Below are 20,105 nucleotides of genomic sequence, written 5' to 3'. Positions count from 1 at the left end.
TAGTTGTTGCATTTGGTTTGTTGTTTGGGGGTGCTTCAGTATTAGGCAGCCTTCTGCCCTCACATGTTCATCTGAAAATATGTGTTCTCCCTGCAGTTGTTGTCCCCAGATGAGAGTTCCCTTGTGCTGCCTCAGTTGAATCTCCTTTACTTGACAGAGATGTGCCTGAGCAGCGGCCCTCCCCAGCCCTATCCCAAATCATACTTATTTTGCATAGGCGATACCATGGTCATGAAGATTGTTCTCCCAAGGTGAGGTTCATTCATTGCATTCTGGGTATGCTGACCCCTGTGATTTCCCCAAATGTGGGAAACTCGACTGCATTATTTGTGGTAGTGGGGGACTGTGTTTGTGCTTTCCTCTGGTCAGCTCTGGAAAAAGTCAGATTTCTTTGTCTCAGATCTTCATCTAGCCTTGTTCTTCTTTCGAGAGTTCCCTTGTGCTGCCTCAGTTGGATCTCTTTCACTTGACAGGGGGGTGCCCGAACAGCGACCCTCCCCAGCTCTAGCCCAACTCCTACTTACCTGCCAGGTGAGATACTATGATCATGAAGGTGCTTCTCCCAGGGCAAGGCTCACCCATTGCACTCTGGGTGTGCTGCCCCTGCGATTTCCCCAAATGTGGGAAACTTGACTGCATAATTTGTGTTTCCCTTGGTCGGCTCTCGTATAATTCAGATCTCTTTGTCTCAGGTCTCTCTCCAGCCTAGTTTGCTGTCTGTTTCCACTTCTCTTTTCTTCAGCCGCTCCCTTCTATACCCTTGTGCACTATCCTGACTTCTCCTCCCGTCTGCTTACTTTGTGCCTTCCAATGCACAATGCAAACTACAGGTAGTGCTGCAGGGCCCACACCCTTTTACTTGCCTTACAGAGCAGCTCTGGAGCTGTTACAGTGCCCAGCTGCTGCAAGAAATCAGCTTGAATGCTTCAGGGGATGGGGCATGGCCAACATGAGCCCCACACCAAAGGAGGGTGGAGGTGTTTAATGCGAACTAGGGGTCATCCAAGCACCGCAAAAGGCCGCCATGCCCTGCACGCCCCTTTTCTCTTTTCATATGCAGATGAGGGTTGAAGCCAACTTTGACCCACTGCTTGGATGACATCACCGTATGCAAATCCGTCTTCTGCAGAACTTCCCCCAGGAATGCTTGCACTAGTTGTTGCATTTGGTTTGTTGTTTGGGGGTGCTTCAGTTTTAGGCAGCCTTCTGCCCTCCCATGTTCATCTGAAAATATGTGTTCTCCCTGCAGTTGTTGTCCCCAGATGAGAGTTCCCTTGTGCTGCCTCAGTTGAATCTCTTTTACTTGACAGAGATGTGCCTGAGCAGCGGCCCTCCCCAGCCCTATCCCAAATCATACTTATTTTGCATAGGAGATACCATGGTCATGAAGATTTTTCTCCCAGGGTGAGGTTCATTCATTGCATTTTGGGTATGCTGACCCCTGTGATTTCCCCAAATGTGGGAAACTCAACTGCATTATTTGTGGTAGTGGGGGACTGTGTTTGTGCTTTCCTCTGGTCAGCTCTGGTAAAAGTCAGATTTCTTTGTCTCAGATTTTCCTCTAGCCTTGTTCTTCTTTCGAGAGTTCCCTTGTGCTGCCTTAGTTGGATCTCCTTCACTTTACAGGGGGGTACCCGAGCAGCGACCCTCCCCAGCTCTAGCCCAACTCCTACTTACCTGCCAGGTGAGATACTATGATCATGAAGGTGCTTCTCCCAGGGCAAGGCTCACCCATTGCACTCTGGGTGTGCTGCTCCTGCGATTTCCCCAAATGTGGGAAACTTGACTGTATAATTTGTGTTTCCCCTGGTCGGCTCTCGTATAATTCAGATCTCTTTGTCTCAGGTCTCTCTCCAGCCTAGTTTGCTGTCTGTTTCCACTTCTCTTTTCTTGAGCCGCTCCCTTCTATGCCCTTGCGCACTATCCTGACTTCTCCTCCTGTCTGCTTACTTTGTGCCTTCCAACGCACAATGCGAACTACAGGTAGTGCTGCAGGGCCCACACCCTTTTACTTGCCTTACAGAGCAGCTCTGGAGCTGTTACAGTGCCCAGCTGCTGCAAGAAATCAGCTTGAATGCTTCAGGGGCTGGGGCATAGCCAACATGAGCCCCACACCAAAGGAGGGTGGAGGTGTTTAATGCAAACTAGGGGTCAGCCAAGCGCCCCAAAAGGCCACCATGCCCTGCACGCCCCTTTTCTCTTTTCATATGCAGACGAGGGTTGAAGCCAACTTTGACCCACTGCTTGGATGACATCACCATATGCAAATCCATCTGCGGCAGGCCTTCCCCCAGGAATGCTTGCACTAGTTGTTGCATTTGGTTTGTTGTTTGGGGGTGCTTCAGTATTAGGCAGTCTTCTGCCCTCCCATGTTCATCTGAAAATATATGTTCTCCCTGCAGTTGTTGTCCCAAGATGAGAGTTCCCTTGTGCTGCCTCAGTTGAATCTCCTTTACTTGACAGAGATGTGCATGAGCAGCGGCCCTCCCCAGCCCTATTCCAAATCATACTTATTTTGCATAGGAGATACCATGGTCATGAAGATTTTTCTCCCAGGGTGAGGTTCATTCATTGCATTTTGGGTATGCTGACCCCTGTGATTTCCCCAAATGTGGGAAACTTGACTGCATTATTTGTGGTAGTGGGAGACTGTGTTTGTGCTTTCCTCTGGTCAGCTCTGGTAAAAGTCAGATTTCTTTGTCTCAGATCTTCCTCTAGCCTTGTTCTTCTTTCGAGAGTTCCCTGGTGCTGCCTCAGTTGGATCTCCTTCACTTCACAGGGGGGAACCCGAGCAGCGACCCTCCCCAGCTCTAGCCCAACTCCTACTTACCTGCCAGGTGAGATACTATGATCATGAAGGTGCTTCTCCCAGGGCAAGGCTCAACCATTGCACTCTGGGTGTGCTGCTCCTGCGATTTCCACAAATGTGGGAAACTTGACTGCATAATTTGTGTTTCCCCTCGTCGGCTCTCGTATAATTCAGATCTCTTTGTCTCAGGTCTCTCTCCAGCCTAGTTTGCTGTCTGTTTCCACTTCTCTTTTCTTGAGCCGCTCCCTTCTATGCCCTTGCGCACTATCCTGACTTCTCCCGTCTGCTTACTTCGTGCCTTCCAACGCACAATGCGAACTACAGGTAGTGCTGCAGGGCCCACACCTTTTTACTTGCCTTACAGAGTAGCTCTGGAGCAGTTACAGTGCCCAGCTGCTGCAAGAAATCAGCTTGAGTGCTTCAGGGGCTGGGGCATAGCCAACATGAGCCCCACACCGAAGGAGGGTGGAGGTGTGTAATGCGAACTAGGGGTCATCCAAGCGCTGCAAAAGGCCGCCATGCCCTGCACGCCCCTTTTCTCTTTTCATATGCAGACGAGGGTTGAAGCCAACTTTGACCCACTGCTTGGATGACATCACCATATGCAAATCCATCTGCTGCAGGCCTTCCCCCAGGAATGCTTGCATTAGTTGTTGCATTTGGTTTGTTGTTTGGGGGTGCTTCAGTATTAGGCAGCCTTCTGCCCTCACATGTTCATCTGAAAATATGTGTTCTCCCTGCAGTTGTTGTCCCCAGATGAGAGTTCCCTTGTGCTGCCTCAGTTGAATCTCCTTTACTTGACAGAGATGTGCCTGAGCAGCGGCCCTCCCCAGCCCTATCCCAAATCATACTTATTTTGCATAGGCGATACCATGGTCATGAAGATTGTTCTCCCAAGGTGAGGTTCATTCATTGCATTCTGGGTATGCTGACCCCTGTGATTTCCCCAAATGTGGGAAACTCGACTGCATTATTTGTGGTAGTGGGGGACTGTGTTTGTGCTTTCCTCTGGTCAGCTCTGGAAAAAGTCAGATTTCTTTGTCTCAGATCTTCCTCTAGCCTTGTTCTTCTTTCGAGAGTTCCCTTGTGCTGCCTCAGTTGGATCTCTTTCACTTGACAGGGGGGTGCCCGAACAGCGACCCTCCCCAGCTCTAGCCCAACTCCTACTTACCTGCCAGGTGAGATACTATGATCATGAAGGTGCTTCTCCCAGGGCAAGGCTCACCCATTGCACTCTGGGTGTGCTGCCCCTGCGATTTCCCCAAATGTGGGAAACTTGACTGCATAATTTGTGTTTCCCCTGGTCGGCTCTCGTATAATTCAGATCTCTTTGTCTCAGGTCTCTCTCCAGCCTAGTTTGCTGTCTGTTTCCACTTCTCTTTTCTTCAGCCGCTCCCTTCTATACCCTTGTGCACTATCCTGACTTCTCCTCCCGTCTGCTTACTTTGTGCCTTCCAATGCACAATGCAAACTACAGGTAGTGCTGCAGGGCCCACACCCTTTTACTTGCCTTACAGAGCAGCTCTGGAGCTGTTACAGTGCCAAGCTGCTGCAAGAAATCAGCTTGAATGCTTCAGGGGATGGGGCATGGCCAACATGAGCCCCACACCAAAGGAGGGTGGAGGTGTTTAATGCGAACTAGGGGTCATCCAAGCACCGCAAAAGGCCGCCATGCCCTGCACGCCCCTTTTCTCTTTTCATATGCAGATGAGGGTTGAAGCCAACTTTGACCCACTGCTTGGATGACATCACCGTATGCAAATCCGTCTTCTGCAGAACTTCCCCCAGGAATGCTTGCACTAGTTGTTGCATTTGGTTTGTTGTTTGGGGGTGCTTCAGTATTAGGCAGCCTTCTGCCCTCCCATGTTCATCTGAAAATATGTGTTCTCCCTGCAGTTGTTGTCCCCAGATGAGAGTTCCCTTGTGCTGCCTCAGTTAAATCTCCTTTACTTGACAGAGATGTGCATGAGCAGCGGCCCTCCCCATCCCTATTCCAAATCATACTTATTTTGCATAGGAGATACCATGGTCATGAAGATTTTTCTCCCAGGGTGAGGTTCATTCATTGCATTTTGGGTATGCTGACCCCTGTGATTTCCCCAAATGTGGGAAACTCAACTGCATTATTTGTGGTAGTGGGGGACTGTGTTTGTGCTTTCCTCTGGTCAGCTCTGGTAAAAGTCAGATTTCTTTGTCTCAGATTTTCCTCTAGCCTTGTTCTTCTTTCGAGAGTTCCCTTGTGCTGCCTTAGTTGGATCTCCTTCACTTTACAGGGGGGTACCCGAGCAGCGACCCTCCCCAGCTCTAGCCCAACTCCTACTTACCTGCCAGGTGAGATACTATGATCATGAAGGTGCTTCTCCCAGGGCAAGGCTCACCCATTGCACTCTGGGTGTGCTGCTCCTGCGATTTCCCCAAATGTGGGAAACTTGACTGTATAATTTGTGTTTCCCCTGGTCGGCTCTCGTATAATTCAGATCTCTTTGTCTCAGGTCTCTCTCCAGCCTAGTTTGCTGTCTGTTTCCACTTCTCTTTTCTTGAGCCGCTCCCTTCTATGCCCTTGCGCACTATCCTGACTTCTCCTCCTGTCTGCTTACTTTGTGCCTTCCAACGCACAATGCGATCTACAGGTAGTGCTGCAGGGCCCAGACCCTTTTACTTGCCTTACAGAGCAGCTCTGGAGCTGTTACAGTGCCCAGCTGCTGCAAGAAATCAGCTTGAATGCTTCAGGGGCTGGGGCATAGCCAACATGAGCCCCACACCAAAGGAGGGTGGAGGTGTTTAATGCAAACTAGGGGTCAGCCAAGCGCCGCAAAAGGCCACCATGCCCTGCACGCCCCTTTTCTCTTTTCATATGCAGACGAGGGTTGAAGCCAACTTTGACCCACTGCTTGGATGACATCACCATATGCAAATCCATCTGCGGCAGGCCTTCCCCCAGGAATGCTTGCACTAGTTGTTGCATTTGGTTTGTTGTTTGGGGGTGCTTCAGTATTAGGCAGCCTTCTGCCCTCCCATGTTCATCTGAAAATATATGTTCTCCCTGCAGTTGTTGTCCCAAGATGAGAGTTCCCTTGTGCTGCCTCAGTTGAATCTCCTTTACTTGACAGAGATGTGCATGAGCAGCGGCCCTCCCCAGCCCTATTCCAAATCATACTTATTTTGCATAGGAGATACCATGGTCATGAAGATTTTTCTCCCAGGGTGAGGTTCATTCATTGCATTTTGGGTATGCTGACCCCTGTGATTTCCCCAAATGTGGGAAACTTGACTGCATTATTTGTGGTAGTGGGAGACTGTGTTTGTGCTTTCCTCTGGTCAGCTCTGGTAAAAGTCAGATTTCTTTGTCTCAGATTTTCCTTTAGCCTTGTTCTTCTTTCGAGAGTTCCCTTGTGCTGCCTCAGTTGGATCTCCTTCACTTTACAGGGGGGTACCCGAGCAGCGACCCTCCCCAGCTCTAGCCCAACTCCTACTTACCTATAAACAAAAGGGAGAAAGAAGAAGGCTCTTGTGTGGGCGCACTCATTAATGGTAGTTAAATAACTAGAATGAATAACACTAGGTTGATTAGTCAGCAGATAAAACAAAATTTATTTGGAAATATTAAGAATATAATTGCCCCTGGTTGAGGAGATGTGAATGATCCCAGATAAAAATGTTCTGGTCCTGCCTCAGGAAATGAGATGGAGAGGGGTAGAGACACTGCAAGTCATAAACCCTTTCTCACCCGGCCAGTACAGATGATCTGTATTAATGAGATCAATTAAGTCAATTGATTTTAGATTCTGTCATAATCCTAATGAAGGAATAACAGCTGTTATGGCAATAAGTAATAATAGAAACAAATCAAAGGATATACCAGGGTAAAGAAAGAAAAGGATAGGAACAAATGGTGATGCTGCTGTTGGAGTCACATACCACACATCATATGCAATGATTGATGTTCTACAACACTGAGTATTCCCTGTGAGTCTCCACCTCAGGTACTAACTCAGCCCACACTGTTTCGCTTCCAAGATCGGACGAGATCGGGCATTAGCAGTGTGGTTTGATAGTAGAAGGATTTGGTCAGACGTCCAATGAGAGTGCACCTATATAGGGGGGGATAATTAGCTGGGTCTTATAGATATAGTGTGGATCTGCTTTTTGTGTTAGGCAGGAGACATCAAATCCCACACCGGTGGTATTGTGTCCCTGGATCACAAATGAGAGTCCACGAAAAAGGAAGATATATAGATTTATGAAAAAAACGAAGATATATAGATTTATGAAAAAAACCCTAAAAAGGATAATGGAGATCAATTAGGCTGTAGTTATTAGGAACGGGTGATAAAAATTACCCGTCCGTATAGATACAAATGGATAAAGAAACACGGATCAAGAAATTTTTTTATATATATGTGTACATTGGTACTGGTGTAAGGAACAGAAAATATGTCAAAGATAATTGTAGATACAAATAAATAGTACTGGTATATGCAATGAAATAATCACTAGTGACATGGGTGTCATTAGAAACACTTTGTGTGAATTGGAGCTGTTATAATCATTAGGATATAGGGAAATAGACATGAAATTCTCATATAACCCATGCAGCAATATGACAACAGGATCTGCAGGAGGAAAGTCAAAGAAGAATGCAGTATTTCTTTCCTAAAAATGCAGTTTTTAATCCTGATGCAATAAACTAAGATGCATAAGCCTGGAAAACGGCATAAATGAAGCTGCACGGATATAGATACAATTTCTATGACAGCTGGGCAAAAATTAGCCCAAAAATGGCAGGATGGAATGATCTGACCTGAGGCTAGGAGTGAATCACTTGCAGTTGGACAAAACAGGACCCATTGGAATGGAAAACATGTTTCACCCCTGTGGGGCTTGCTCACTTCCTGGGTCAGTGTGTGAAAAGCTAGGAGATTTATACCTCCTGATTAGGACTGTATCCAATGAAAAAGGAGGCTGGGTAATTGGTGTGAGTGGATGCTGTGAACAGCTGATATCTGCAGCCAGGGGAAGTGCTGGGACGGAAAGGAAACACTGAGGTCCGCGGCGCCATTTTGGAAGAGGGCAGTTAGCCCTTAGTTGTATGGCCATGGTTCTATAATGATGAAAATATAAATAAAATAAAAATAAATGAACGAAGAACAGACCTGGTGTGCAGTGTGCGATAGGTCTGCGACTGGACTGTATATGAAAATGGACCTGAAAAGAGGAGTCCATTGCTTGCGGCCACGTGATCGCAGCAGTCTGCAGTGACTGACATGGCCTGACCCTCTGCCCTGTCAGCATTCACCGGGCAGCGTACATATGGGCGATTAGTGCGCCTTCAGATATAATAGCTGTCAGCGGTGTTTTTAGGTCCAAAAGGACGGAACAAAAACCGCCATTTTGGAATGGGGCAGATATGCCTTCGCCGAGCGACCAATGGGATACCGTTAGTGGGCTGGTTCAATGCGACCGCCGGGCAAAGTGTATAAGTGATTAGTGCACCTGCTGAGATGATAGCTGTAGGCGGACTAGGGGGAAAAAAAACATTATCGACCATTTTAGAGTGGGGCAATTATGCCCTTGTATGCTATTAGGATATTATTGATAAGCAGATTGGATATGGCATAAGATGTGGTATATATGGGTATGTTGGGGATGTGGGATGTGAAGGGATGTGACTATGGAAGTAGATGGACGGTTGTGATTGGCGATGGTAGTGACATGGGATTGTTTAGGCTGCGATTTGGGACGTGAAGTAAAGGAACGGATAGACTGGTGATGTGTGCCATGGTGTGTGCATGATTTGGTTGGGGCAAGTGAGTTGACAGGTGGGATGGGCTGTGGAGCGAAGGAAAATGGATAGGTATATGGGGAGGGAAATGGGGGGGGGGAAAGGGGGTGTGTGTGTTTTGGTTGGTGGGTGGGGGTGGGGGGGGGTTTATTTTGGGGGGGTTTTATTGTATAGGGGTTAGGGGGTGGGAGGGGGGTGTGTTAAGGGGGGTAGGAGGGTCTGTTTATTTTGTAGGGGGGGGGGGTGTTTTAAGTAAGTTTTTATGGGGGGGGGGAAAGAAGGGGGGGGGGAAAAGGTTGGGGAGTGGGGGAGTGAAAGTGGGAGGGAGGCGCTGGGTATTAATGGTGGGCTGGGTGGGTGGGTTGGAGTGTGGGGGAAAGGGGAATTAATTAGGGGGGATTTTTGGGGTGTTAAAGGGGGGGGAAAAAAGGGGGAGGAGAGGGAAGTGAGGTTAGGGGAATAGTGCGGGGGGCTAGTGGGATGAGGTGGTTAGAAATTGTGACAAATGAACATAAAAGCGGGTTAAAATTATTAAAATACCAAATTGTGGTAACTGATTACTAGATGTGTTGATGGGGTGTAGGTTTTACAAGAAAGCCCCATAATTGATATTCTCATTGAGTCCCAATGGTTTTAGGCTGCCCAGACGGAAAATCCATTCGCTTTCTCTTTTTAATAGTTCTTGAGTAATATCACCTCCACGGATGCCCAACTTAATAAGATCAAGACAAAAAACTTTCAGATCCTTGGTTGATCCTTTATGAGTGGAGTAGAAGTGTCTGGCGACTGAAGTAAGTTGTTTCATTCTGGTGATATCGTGTTGAGCATTCCTGATATTTCCCATGTGTTCTAAAATCCTCTCCTTCAATTTTCTGGTGGTCATGCCTATGTATTTGAGGTCACAGCTGCAGGTTAGACAATAAATTACTGTCTGTGAGTTGCAGTTAAAGAAATGTTGTATCTTGACCGATTGTCCATATCTATCAGTAACTGCATTGTTACGTAGAATATGTGGACATAATTTGCAGTGACCACAGGGGAAGGTACCAGTTGTCTGCGGTTTTTTGGAGGTGGAAGTCATGAAGTGACTGCGGACCACATGATCCTTGATATTTTTTGACCTGCGCCAGCTCATTTGAACTGGAGTATTGGCGTATGGTGCCAGGTCCGGATCTAATTGTAATACCGGTAGATGCTTGGATATGGCGTTTTGAAGCATTCGCCATTCTGGGCAAAAGGTGCCAATAAACCTGATGTTTTCTTCTTGTACGGGTTTTTCCTTGATTTTTCTGAAAATGAGATCTTCTCTTTTGATCGTCTTAGTGGCTGAATAGGCACGTTTGAGCGAACGTTTGCTGTAGCCTCTGGTCAGAAGACGATTGGTTAGTTCCCAGCTTTTCTTGTGAAATACCGAGTCTTCCGAGCAGTTCCTTCTTAGACGCAGGTACTCCCCCTTGGGAATGTTTTCAATTGTTGGGGGAAAATGTGAACTAGTTTGGTGGAGAAGGCTGTTGGTTGCCGTTTCTTTGCGGTATAGTTCAGTTGCCAAAAAACCTGTGTTGGATTTGTAGATATTGAGATCCAGAAAGGGGACCGTTTCTGAGCTGATGGTGTATGTGAGTACTATATTGAGATCATTAGTGTTGAGCAATTTGATGAATTCTGTTAGTAGTTCTTTGTTACCATCCCAAATGATGAAAATGTCGTCAATGTAGCGAAGCCACATGACGATGTGTGAGATGTATTTTTCATTGGCAGAATTGAAGACGGTACAATGTTCCCACCATCCAAGGAAAAGGTTGGCATAAGTGGGCGCACAAGCTGCGCCCATTGCTGTCCCTCTTATTTGTAGGTAAAATTGATCTTTGAAGACAAAGTAATTTTTGGCAAGAACAAAGTGAAGTAACTGTTGGAGAAAGTTGGAGAAATCACTTTCTCCTCCTTGATCAAGAAAAAATTTAACTGCTGTGAGGCCATGGTGATGGCTAATGCTCATGTATAGGGCCTCCACATCACACGTCACCAGCAAGAAATTATTTTCAAAATGTATATCATGAATTTTTCTTAGAAGGTCTGCTGTGTCTTGTAAGTATGATGGTAATGAGAGTACAAATTCTCGGAGATGTAGGTCAAGGAATCGACTGGGTTTTTCCAAAAGTCCTCCGTTACCTGACATAATTGGTCTGCCAGGGGGATGTTCTACGTCCTTATGTATTTTGGGTAATAGGTAGAATGTGGGTGTTTTTGGATTTTGAACTGTTAGGTATTTGAATTCTTGTTGTGTGATAGTACCTCTTGTTGCTGTGTCCTGAATCAGGTGGTTATAAGACTGAAGGAAATCCGAAGTGGGATTGCCCAAAAGCTTCTTATAACAAGTGGTATTGTCTAATTGGCGTCGAGCTTCCGTGATATACATTTGCTGTGGCCAAATGACAATATTGCCCCCCATGTCTGATGGTTTGATGATAACGTCCCTCCAGCTTTGAAGTTCTTGTAATGCCCTTCTCTCATGGAATTTGAGATTGGAGGGGAAACGATGTATGTTCTTCTTAGTCTGGGTATATATGTTATCAAATTCTTTGGAGACTAAGTTAAGAAAGACTCGAATTTCGGGGCTGTTCTGATCCGGAGGGAAAAAGGAGGACTTGGGTCTACATGTAGGTCTAGAGGTAGAGGCTTCATTATCTGCTGATTCCATGTGGAGATCTTCTAGAATGGTAAGGGCGTTGAGGTCCTCCAAGGATAAATCGGGATCAGGTGTATTGGCAAAATTTCTATTTTTTGAGAAAAATTTCTTCAGGAGGAGTTTTCTACCATAAAGTCGAAGGTCTTTTTCCCACATAAATCGGTCAAAAGATCGGGAAGGTGAGAAAGAGAGTCCCTTGGTAAGTATGGTCATATGATCTGAAGATAAGATTTTGTCAGATAAATTGATGACTTGTAATTGGCCTGTGGAGGCCAGATCTACCGTGTTGTCTTTCTCTGTCTCACAGGATATCTCGGGTTCCGGGGTATATCCCAATCTGAGTTTCTTGGGTTGTCTCTTCTGTCCCCCTCGCCTTGTCTTCCTCGTGATTTGAGGCGGCCTCTCCCTCTCTGGCCTCGTTCTAAAAAACGTGGGGAGAATTCTTCAGTGTCTTCTCGATCAAAGTTTTCACTAGCCGAGTCGCCGCTATTTGAGGATTCGAATTCTGATAGTGTGGGGTCCTCCCGTGTTTTTTTACTGTTGTTCCTGTTGTTAGGGGGTGGCGGGTTCCACCTGAAAACGTCTCCTTTGAAAAAGTCTCTCTTATCCCGCATAAACTTTCCTCGTTTACGGTCTACAATGTTGCGTTCATAGTTGTCGATCTCTTTTTTGAATTTTTCAAAGGCAGTCTGAAAATTTGAATCCTTTTCCCAAGTCTCCAGGGTCTTTCCCAAATCTGCGATTTCTTTTTCCACCTGATCAATTACTAGAGTGTCGTGTTTTATTAGTATGTGTAATAATTCGTTAGAACATTTCAGAAGGGCTGTTTCCCATTCTGTTTTTAAATTGTCCGTCGCGAGCGGAAAAGAGGGGAAGATCTTGGGTCTTAGGCCTCTTGGTGCAATTTTATGTTTTACATAATTTTCTAGAGTGGTTACATCCCACGATAGGCGAACTCTTCTCTGTAAGTTCTTCTGTAATTTGGAAAAACTTGTTTTCCAATCACTGCTTAAAGAGGTTGGTTCCGATGTCTCAGAAAATGGATCACCAAAATTGTCCAGGTTGTACCTGCCAGGTGAGATACTATGATCATGAAGGTGCTTCTCCCAGGGCAAGGCTCACCCATTGTACTCTGGGTGTGCTGCTCCTGCGATTTCCCCAAATGTGGGAAACTTGACTGCATAATTTGTGTTTCCCCTGGTCGGCTCTCGTATAATTCAGATCTCTTTGTCTCAGGTCTCTCTCCAGCCTAGTTTGCTGTCTGTTTCCACTTCTCTTTTCTTCAGCCGCTCCCTTCTATACCCTTGTGCACTATCCTGACTTCTCCTCCCGTCTGCTTACTTTGTGCCTTCCAATGCACAATGCAAACTACAGGTAGTGCTGCAGGGCCCACACCCTTTTACTTGCCTTACAGAGCAGCTCTGGAGCTGTTACAGTGCCAAGCTGCTGCAAGAAATCAGCTTGAATGCTTCAGGGGCTGGGGCATAGCCAACATGAGCCCCACACCGAAGGAGGGTGGAGGTGTTTAATGCAAACTAGGGGTCAGACAAGCGCCGCAAAAGGCCACCATGCCCTGCACGCCCCTTTTCTGTTTTCATATGCAGACGAGGGTTGAAGCCAACTTTGACCCACTGCTTGGATGACATCACCATATGCAAATCCATCTGCGGCAGGCCTTCCCCCAGGAATGCTTGCACTAGTTGTTGCATTTGGTTTGTTGTTTGGGGGTGCTTCAGTATTAGGCAGCCTTCTGCCCTCCCATGTTCATCTGAAAATATGTGTTCTCCCTGCAGTTGTTGTCCCCAGATGAGAGTTCCCTTGTGCTGCCTCAGTTGAATCTCCTTAACTTGACAGAGATGTGCCTGAGCAGCGGCCCTCCCCAGCTCTATCCCAAATCATACTTATTTTGCATAGGAGATACCATGGTCATGAAGATTATTCTCCCAGGGTGAGGTTCATTCATTGCATTCTGGGTATGCTGACCCCTGTGATTTCCCCAAATGTGGGAAACTCGACTGCTTTATTTGTGGTAGTGGGGGACTGTGTTTGTGTTTTCCTCTGGTCAGCTCTGGTAAAAGACAGATTTCTTTGTTTCAGAGCCTTGTTCTTCTTTTGAGAGTTCCCTTGTGCTGCCTCAGTTGGATCTCCTTCACTTGACAGGGGGGTGCCCGAGCAGAGACCCTCCCCAGCTCTAGCCCAACTCCTACTTACCTGCCAGGTGAGATACTATGATCATGAAGGTGCTTCTCCCAGGGCAAGGCTCACCCATTGCACTCTGGGTGTGCTGCCCCTGCGATTTCCCCAAATGTGGGAAACTTGACTGCATAATTTGTGTTTCCCCTGGTCGGCTCTCGTATAATTCAGATCTCTTTGTCTCAGGTCTCTCTCCAGCCTAGTTTGCTGTCTGTTTCCACTTCTCTTTTCTTCAGCCGCTCCCTTCTATACCCTTGTGCACTATCCTGACTTCTCCTCCCGTCTGCTTACTTTGTGCCTTCCAATGCACAATGCAAACTACAGGTAGTGCTGCAGGGCCCACACCCTTTTACTTGCCTTACAGAGCAGCTCTGGAGCTGTTACAGTGCCCAGCTGCTGCAAGAAATCTGCTTGAATGCTTCAGGGGATGGGGCATGGCCAACATGAGCCCCACACCAAAGGATGGTGGAGGTGTTTAATGCGAACTAGGGGTCATCCAAGCACCGCAAAAGGCCGCCATGCCCTGCACGCCCCTTTTCTCTTTTCATATGCAGATGAGGGTTGAAGCCAACTTTGACCCACTGCTTGGATGACATCACCGTATGCAAATCCGTCTTCTGCAGAACTTCCCCCAGGAATGCTTGCACTAGTTGTTGCATTTGGTTTGTTGTTTGGGGGTGCTTCAGTATTAGGCAGCCTTCTGCCCTCCCATGTTCATCTGAAAATATGTGTTCTCCCTGCAGTTGTTGTCCCCAGATGAGAGTTCCCTTGTGCTGCCTCAGTTGAATCTCCTTTACTTGACAGAGATGTGCATGAGCAGCGGCCCTCCCCAGCCCTATTCCAAATCATACTTATTTTGCATAGGAGATACCATGGTCATGAAGATTGTTCTCCCAGGGTGAGGTTCATTCATTGCATTTTGGGTATGCTGACCCCTGTGATTTCCCCAAATGTGGGAAACTCAACTGCATTATTTGTGGTAGTGGGGGACTGTGTTTGTGCTTTCCTCTGGTCAGCTCTGGTAAAAGTCAGATTTCTTTGTCTCAGATTTTCCTATTGCCTTGTTCTTCTTTCGAGAGTTCCCTTGTGCTGCCTCAGTTGGATCTCTTTCACTTGACAGGGGGGTGCCCGAGCAGCGACCCTCCCCAGCTCTAGCCCAACTCCTACTTACCTGCCAGGTGAGATACTATGATCATGAAGGTGCTTCTCCCAGGGCAAGGCTCACCCATTGCACTCTGGGTGTGCTGCTCCTGCGATTTCCCCAAATGTGGGAAACTTGACTGCATAATTTGTGTTTCCCCTGGTCGGCTCTCGTATAATTCAGATCTCTTTGTCTCAGGTCTCTATCCAGCCTAGTTTGCTGTCTGTTTCCACTTCTCTTTTCTTGAGCCGCTCCCTTCTATGCCCTTGCACACTATCCTGACTTCTCCTCCTGTCTGCTTACTTTGTGCCTTCCAACGCACAATGCGAACTACAGGTAGTGCTGCAGGGCCCACACCCTTTTACTTGCCTTACAGAGCAGCTCTGGAGCTGTTACAGTGCCCAGCTGCTGCAAGAAATCAGCTTGAATGCTTCAGGGGCTGGGGCATAGAATGAAAATTTTAAAGCCTCCTGTTAGTGCTTCATCTACACGTTATAGCCCTGAATTTTCCAATGCCTATCTCTTTGCAAAAGAGAGATATCGGCAAGGAAAAGTGTATTGTACTTTTGCATTTTTCTCCCAAACGAAAGACACTAGAATGAAAATTTTAAAGCCTCCTGTTAGTGCTTCATCTACACGTTATAGCCCTGCATTTTCCAATGCCTATCTCTTTGCAAAAGAGAGATATCGGCAAGGAAAAGCTGCATTGTACTTTTGCATTTTTCTCCCAAACGAAAGACACTAGAATGAAAATTTTAAAGCCTCCTGTTAGTGCTTCATCTACACGTTATAGCCCTGAATTTTCCAATGCCTATCTCTTTGCAAAAGAGAGATATCGGCAAGGAAAAGCTGTATTGTGCCTTTGCATTTTTCTCCCAAACGAAAGACACTAGAATGAAAATGTTAAAGCCTACTGTTAGTGCTTCATCTACACGTTATAGCCCTGAATTTTCCAATGCCTAGCTCTTTGCAAAAGAGAGATATCGGCAAGGAAAAGCTGTATTGTACCTTTGCATTTTTCTCCCAAACGAAAGACACTAGAATGAAAATTTTAAAGCCTCCTGTTAGTGCTTCATCTACACGTTATAGCCCTGAATTTTCCAATGCCTATCTCTTTGCAAAAGAGAGATATCGGCAAGGAAAAGCTGTATTGTACCTTTGCATTTTTCTCCCAAACGAAGGACAATAGAATGAAAATTTTAAAGCCTCCTATTAGTGCTTCATCTACACGTTATAGCCCTGAATTTTCCAATGCCTATCTCTTTGCAAAAGAGAGATATCGGCAAGGAAAAACTGTATTGTACCTTTGCATTTTTCTCCCAAACGAAAGACACTAGAATGAAAATTTTAAAGCCTCCTGTTAGTGCTTCATCTACACGTTATAGCCCTGAATTTTCCAATGCCTATCTCTTTGCAAAAGAGAGATATCGGCAAGGAAAAGCTGTATTGTACCTTTGCATTTTTCTCCCAAACGAAGGACACTAGAATGAAGATTTAAAAGCCTCCTGTTAGTGCTTCATCTACACGGTATAGCCCTGAATTTTCCAATGCCTAGCTCTTTGCAAAAGAGAGATATTGGCAAGGAAAAGCTGTATTGTACCTTTGCATTTTTCTCCCAAACGAAGGACACTAGAATGAAAATTTTAAAGCCTCCTGTTAGTGCTTCATCTACACGTTATAGCCCTGAATTTTCCAATGCCTATCTCTTTGCAAAAGAGAGATATCGGCAAGGAAAAACTGTATTGTACCTTTGCATTTTTCTCCCAAACGAAAGACACTAGAATGAAAATGTTAAAGCCTCCTGTTAGTGCTTCATCTACACGTTATAGCCCTGAATTTTCCAATGCCTATCTCTTTGCAAAAGAGAGATATCGGCAAGGAAATGCTGTATTGTACCTTTGCATTTTTCTCCCAAACGAAAGACACTAGAATGAAAATTTTAAAGCCTTCTGTTAGTGCTTCATCTACACGTTATAGCCCTGCATTTTCCAATGCCTATCTCTTTGCAAAAGAGAGATATCGGCAAGGAAAAGCTGCATTGTACTTTTGCATTTTTCTCCCAAACGAAAGACACTAGAATGAAAATTTTAAAGCCTCCTGTTAGTGCTTCATCTACACGTAATAGCCCTGAATTTTCCAATGCCTATCTCTTTGCAAAAGAGAGATATCGGCAAGGAAATGCTGTATTGTACCTTTGCATTTTTCTCCCAAACGAAAGACACTAGAATGAAAATTTTAAAGCCTCCTGTTAGTGCTTCATCTACACGTTATAGCCCTGCATTTTCCAATGCCTATCTCTTTGCAAAAGAGAGATATCGGCAAGGAAAAGCTGCATTGTACTTTTTCATTTTTCTCCCAAACGAAAGACACTAGAATGAAAATTTTAAAGCCTCCTGTTAGTGCTTCATCTACACGTTATAGCCCTGAATTTTCCAATGCCTATCTCTTTGCAAAAGAGAGATATCGGCAAGGAAAAACTGTATTGTACCTTTGCATTTTTCTCCCAAACGAAAGACACTAGAATGAAAATGTTAAAGCCTCCTGTTAGTGCTTCATCTACACGTTATAGCCCTGAATTTTCCAATGCCTATCTCTTTGCAAAAGAGAGATATCGGCAAGGAAATGCTGTATTGTACCTTTGCATTTTTCTCCCAAACGAAAGACACTAGAATGAAAATTTTAAAGCCTTCTGTTAGTGCTTCATCTACACGTTATAGCCCTGCATTTTCCAATGCCTATCTCTTTGCAAAAGAGAGATATCGGCAAGGAAAAGCTGCATTGTACTTTTGCATTTTTCTCCCAAACGAAAGACACTAGAATGAAAATTTTAAAGCCTCCTGTTAGTGCTTCATCTACACGTAATAGCCCTGAATTTTCCAATGCCTATCTCTTTGCAAAAGAGAGATATCGGCAAGGAAATGCTGTATTGTACCTTTGCATTTTTCTCCCAAACGAAAGACACTAGAATGAAAATTTTAAAGCCTCCTGTTAGTGCTTCATCTACACGTTATAGCCCTGCATTTTCCAATGCCTATCTCTTTGCAAAAGAGAGATATCGGCAAGGAAAAGCTGCATTGTACTTTTTCATTTTTCTCCCAAACGAAAGACACTAGAATGAAAATTTTAAAGCCTCCTGTTAGTGCTTCATCTACACGTTATAGCCCTGAATTTTCCAATGCCTATCTCTTTGCAAAAGAGAGATATCGGCAAGGAAAAGCTGTATTGTACCTTTGCATTTTTCTCCCAAACGAAAGACACTAGAATGAAAATTTTAAAGCCTCCTGTTAGTGCTTCATCTACACGTTATAGCCCTGAATTTTCCAATGCCTAGCTCTTTGCAAAAGAGAGATATCGGCAAGGAAAAACTGTATTGTACCTTTGCATTTTTCTCCCAAACGAAAGACACTAGAATGAAAATTTTAAAGCCTCCTGTTAGTGCTTCATCTACACGTTATAGCCCTGAATTTTCCAATGCCTATCTCTTTGCAAAAGAGAGATATCGGCAAGGAAAAGCTGTATTGTACCTTTGCATTTTTCTCCCAAACGAAGGACACTAGAATGAAAATTTTAAAGCCTCCTGTTAGTGCTTCATCTACACGTTATAGCCCTGAATTTTCCAATGCCTATCTCTTTGCAAAAGAGAGATATCGGCAAGGAAAAGCTGTATTGTACCTTTGCATTTTTCTCCCAAACGAAGGACACTAGAATGAAGATTTAAAAGCCTCCTGTTAGTGCTTCATCTACACGGTATAGCCCTGAATTTTCCAATGCCTAGCTCTTTGCAAAAGAGAGATATTGGCAAGAAAAAGCTGTATTGTACCTTTGCATTTTTCTCCCAAACGAAGGACACTAGAATGAAAATTTTATAGCCTCCTGTTAGTGCTTCATCTACACGTTATAGCCCTGAATTTTCCAATGCCTATCTCTTTGCAAAAGAGAGATATCGGCAAGGAAAAACTGTATTGTACCTTTGCATTTTTCTCCCAAACGAAAGACACTAGAATGAAAATTTTAAAGCCTCCTGTTAGTGCTTCATCTACACGTTATAGCCCTGAATTTTCCAATGCCTATCTCTTTGCAAAAGAGAGATATCGGCAAGGAAATGCTGTATTGTACCTTTGCATTTTTCTCCCAAACGAAAGACACTAGAATGAAAATTTTAAAGCCTCCTGTTAGTGCTTCATCTACACGTTATAGCCCTGCATTTTCCAATGCCTATCTCTTTGCAAAAGAGAGATATCGGCAAGGAAAAGCTGCATTGTACTTTTGCATTTTTCTCCCAAACGAAAGACACTAGAATGAAAATTTTAAAGCCTCCTGTTAGTGCTTCATCTACACGTAATAGCCCTGAATTTTCCAATGCCTATCTCTTTGCAAAAGAGAGATATCGGCAAGGAAATGCTGTATTGTACCTTTGCATTTTTCTCCCAAACGAAAGACACTAGAATGAAAATGTTAAAGCCTCCTGTTAGTGCTTCATCTACACGTTATAGCCCTGCATTTTCCAATGCCTATCTCTTTGCAAAAGAGAGATATCGGCAAGGAAAAGCTGCATTGTACTTTTGCATTTTTCTCCAAAACGAAAGACACTAGAATGAAAATTTTAAAGCCTCCTGTTAGTGCTTCATCTAACGTAATAGCCCTGAATTTTCCAATGCCTATCTCTTTGCAAAAGAGAGATATCGGCAAGGAAATGCTGTATTGTACCTTTGCATTTTTCTCCCAAACGAAAGACACTAGAATGAAAATTTTAAAGCCTCCTGTTAGTGCTTCATCTACACGTTATAGCCCTGAATTTTCCAATGCCTAGCTCTTTGCAAAAGAGAGATATCGGCAAGGAAAAGCTGTATTGTACCTTTGCATTTTTCTCCCAAACGAAAGACACTAGAATGAAAATGTTAAAGCCTACTGTTAGTGCTTCATCTACACGTTATAGCCCTGAATTTTCCAATGCCTAGCTCTTTGCAAAAGAGAGATATCGGCAAGGAAAAGCTGTATTGTACCTTTGCATTTTTCTCCCAAACGAAAGACACTAGAATGAAAATTTTAAAGCCTCCTGTTAGTGCTTCATCTACACGTTATAGCCCTGCATTTTCCAATGCCTATCTCTTTGCAAAAGAGAGATATCGGCAAGGAAAAGCTGCATTGTACTTTTGCATTTTTCTCCCAAACGAAAGACACTAGAATGAAAATTTTAAAGCCTCCTGTTAGTGCTTCATCTACACGTAATAGCCCTGAATTTTCCAATGCCTATCTCTTTGCAAAAGAGAGATATCGGCAAGGAAATGCTGTATTGTACCTTTGCATTTTTCTCCCAAACGAAGGACACTAGAATGAAAATTTTAAAGCCTCCTGTTAGTGCTTCATCTACACGTTATAGCCCTGAATTTTCCAATGCCTAGCTCTTTGCAAAAGAGAGATATCGGCAAGGAAAAGCTGTATTGTACCTTTGCATTTTTCTCCCAAACGAAAGACACTAGAATGAAAATGTTAA

General features: G+C 44.8%; 15 non-coding genes and 1 pseudogene across 15 annotated transcripts; all 16 read left to right on the top strand.

The window, feature by feature from the left end:
- Positions 1-200: 200 nt before the first annotated feature.
- LOC135027351 (U1 spliceosomal RNA) lies at positions 201-364 on the top strand. The gene has a single exon (XR_010223835.1). It is a non-coding gene; the product is annotated as a U1 spliceosomal RNA (small nuclear RNA).
- Positions 365-516: 152 nt separating this feature from the next.
- LOC135027430 (U1 spliceosomal RNA) lies at positions 517-679 on the top strand. Its single transcript, XR_010223910.1, has one exon. It is a non-coding gene; the product is annotated as a U1 spliceosomal RNA (small nuclear RNA).
- A 674-nt stretch (positions 680-1,353) lies between these two features.
- Positions 1,354-1,517, top strand: LOC135027563 (U1 spliceosomal RNA). Its single transcript, XR_010223984.1, has one exon. It is a non-coding gene; the product is annotated as a U1 spliceosomal RNA (small nuclear RNA).
- Positions 1,518-1,669: 152 nt separating this feature from the next.
- On the top strand, positions 1,670-1,832 carry LOC135027415 (U1 spliceosomal RNA). Its single transcript, XR_010223897.1, has one exon. It is a non-coding gene; the product is annotated as a U1 spliceosomal RNA (small nuclear RNA).
- A 674-nt stretch (positions 1,833-2,506) lies between these two features.
- Positions 2,507-2,670, top strand: LOC135027367 (U1 spliceosomal RNA). Its single transcript, XR_010223851.1, has one exon. It is a non-coding gene; the product is annotated as a U1 spliceosomal RNA (small nuclear RNA).
- Positions 2,671-2,822: 152 nt separating this feature from the next.
- LOC135027540 (U1 spliceosomal RNA) lies at positions 2,823-2,958 on the top strand (annotated as a pseudogene).
- Positions 2,959-3,656: 698 nt separating this feature from the next.
- LOC135027350 (U1 spliceosomal RNA) lies at positions 3,657-3,820 on the top strand. The gene has a single exon (XR_010223834.1). It is a non-coding gene; the product is annotated as a U1 spliceosomal RNA (small nuclear RNA).
- Positions 3,821-3,972: 152 nt separating this feature from the next.
- LOC135027403 (U1 spliceosomal RNA) lies at positions 3,973-4,135 on the top strand. Its single transcript, XR_010223885.1, has one exon. It is a non-coding gene; the product is annotated as a U1 spliceosomal RNA (small nuclear RNA).
- Positions 4,136-4,809: 674 nt separating this feature from the next.
- On the top strand, positions 4,810-4,973 carry LOC135027551 (U1 spliceosomal RNA). The gene has a single exon (XR_010223979.1). It is a non-coding gene; the product is annotated as a U1 spliceosomal RNA (small nuclear RNA).
- A 152-nt stretch (positions 4,974-5,125) lies between these two features.
- LOC135027414 (U1 spliceosomal RNA) lies at positions 5,126-5,288 on the top strand. Its single transcript, XR_010223896.1, has one exon. It is a non-coding gene; the product is annotated as a U1 spliceosomal RNA (small nuclear RNA).
- A 674-nt stretch (positions 5,289-5,962) lies between these two features.
- LOC135027366 (U1 spliceosomal RNA) lies at positions 5,963-6,126 on the top strand. The gene has a single exon (XR_010223850.1). It is a non-coding gene; the product is annotated as a U1 spliceosomal RNA (small nuclear RNA).
- Positions 6,127-12,337: 6,211 nt separating this feature from the next.
- On the top strand, positions 12,338-12,500 carry LOC135027564 (U1 spliceosomal RNA). The gene has a single exon (XR_010223985.1). It is a non-coding gene; the product is annotated as a U1 spliceosomal RNA (small nuclear RNA).
- Positions 12,501-13,174: 674 nt separating this feature from the next.
- On the top strand, positions 13,175-13,338 carry LOC135027345 (U1 spliceosomal RNA). The gene has a single exon (XR_010223829.1). It is a non-coding gene; the product is annotated as a U1 spliceosomal RNA (small nuclear RNA).
- Positions 13,339-13,480: 142 nt separating this feature from the next.
- On the top strand, positions 13,481-13,643 carry LOC135027402 (U1 spliceosomal RNA). Its single transcript, XR_010223884.1, has one exon. It is a non-coding gene; the product is annotated as a U1 spliceosomal RNA (small nuclear RNA).
- Positions 13,644-14,317: 674 nt separating this feature from the next.
- LOC135027308 (U1 spliceosomal RNA) lies at positions 14,318-14,481 on the top strand. The gene has a single exon (XR_010223794.1). It is a non-coding gene; the product is annotated as a U1 spliceosomal RNA (small nuclear RNA).
- Positions 14,482-14,633: 152 nt separating this feature from the next.
- LOC135027423 (U1 spliceosomal RNA) lies at positions 14,634-14,796 on the top strand. Its single transcript, XR_010223904.1, has one exon. It is a non-coding gene; the product is annotated as a U1 spliceosomal RNA (small nuclear RNA).
- The last annotated feature ends 5,309 nt before the right edge of the window (positions 14,797-20,105 follow it).

This window comes from Pseudophryne corroboree, unplaced genomic scaffold (genome assembly GCF_028390025.1).
Source record: "Pseudophryne corroboree isolate aPseCor3 unplaced genomic scaffold, aPseCor3.hap2 scaffold_464, whole genome shotgun sequence".
Classification (NCBI taxonomy): Eukaryota; Metazoa; Chordata; class Amphibia; order Anura; family Myobatrachidae; genus Pseudophryne; species Pseudophryne corroboree.
The sequence above is the reverse complement of the archived record's forward strand: the minus strand, read 5'-3'. Positions and strand labels throughout refer to the sequence as shown.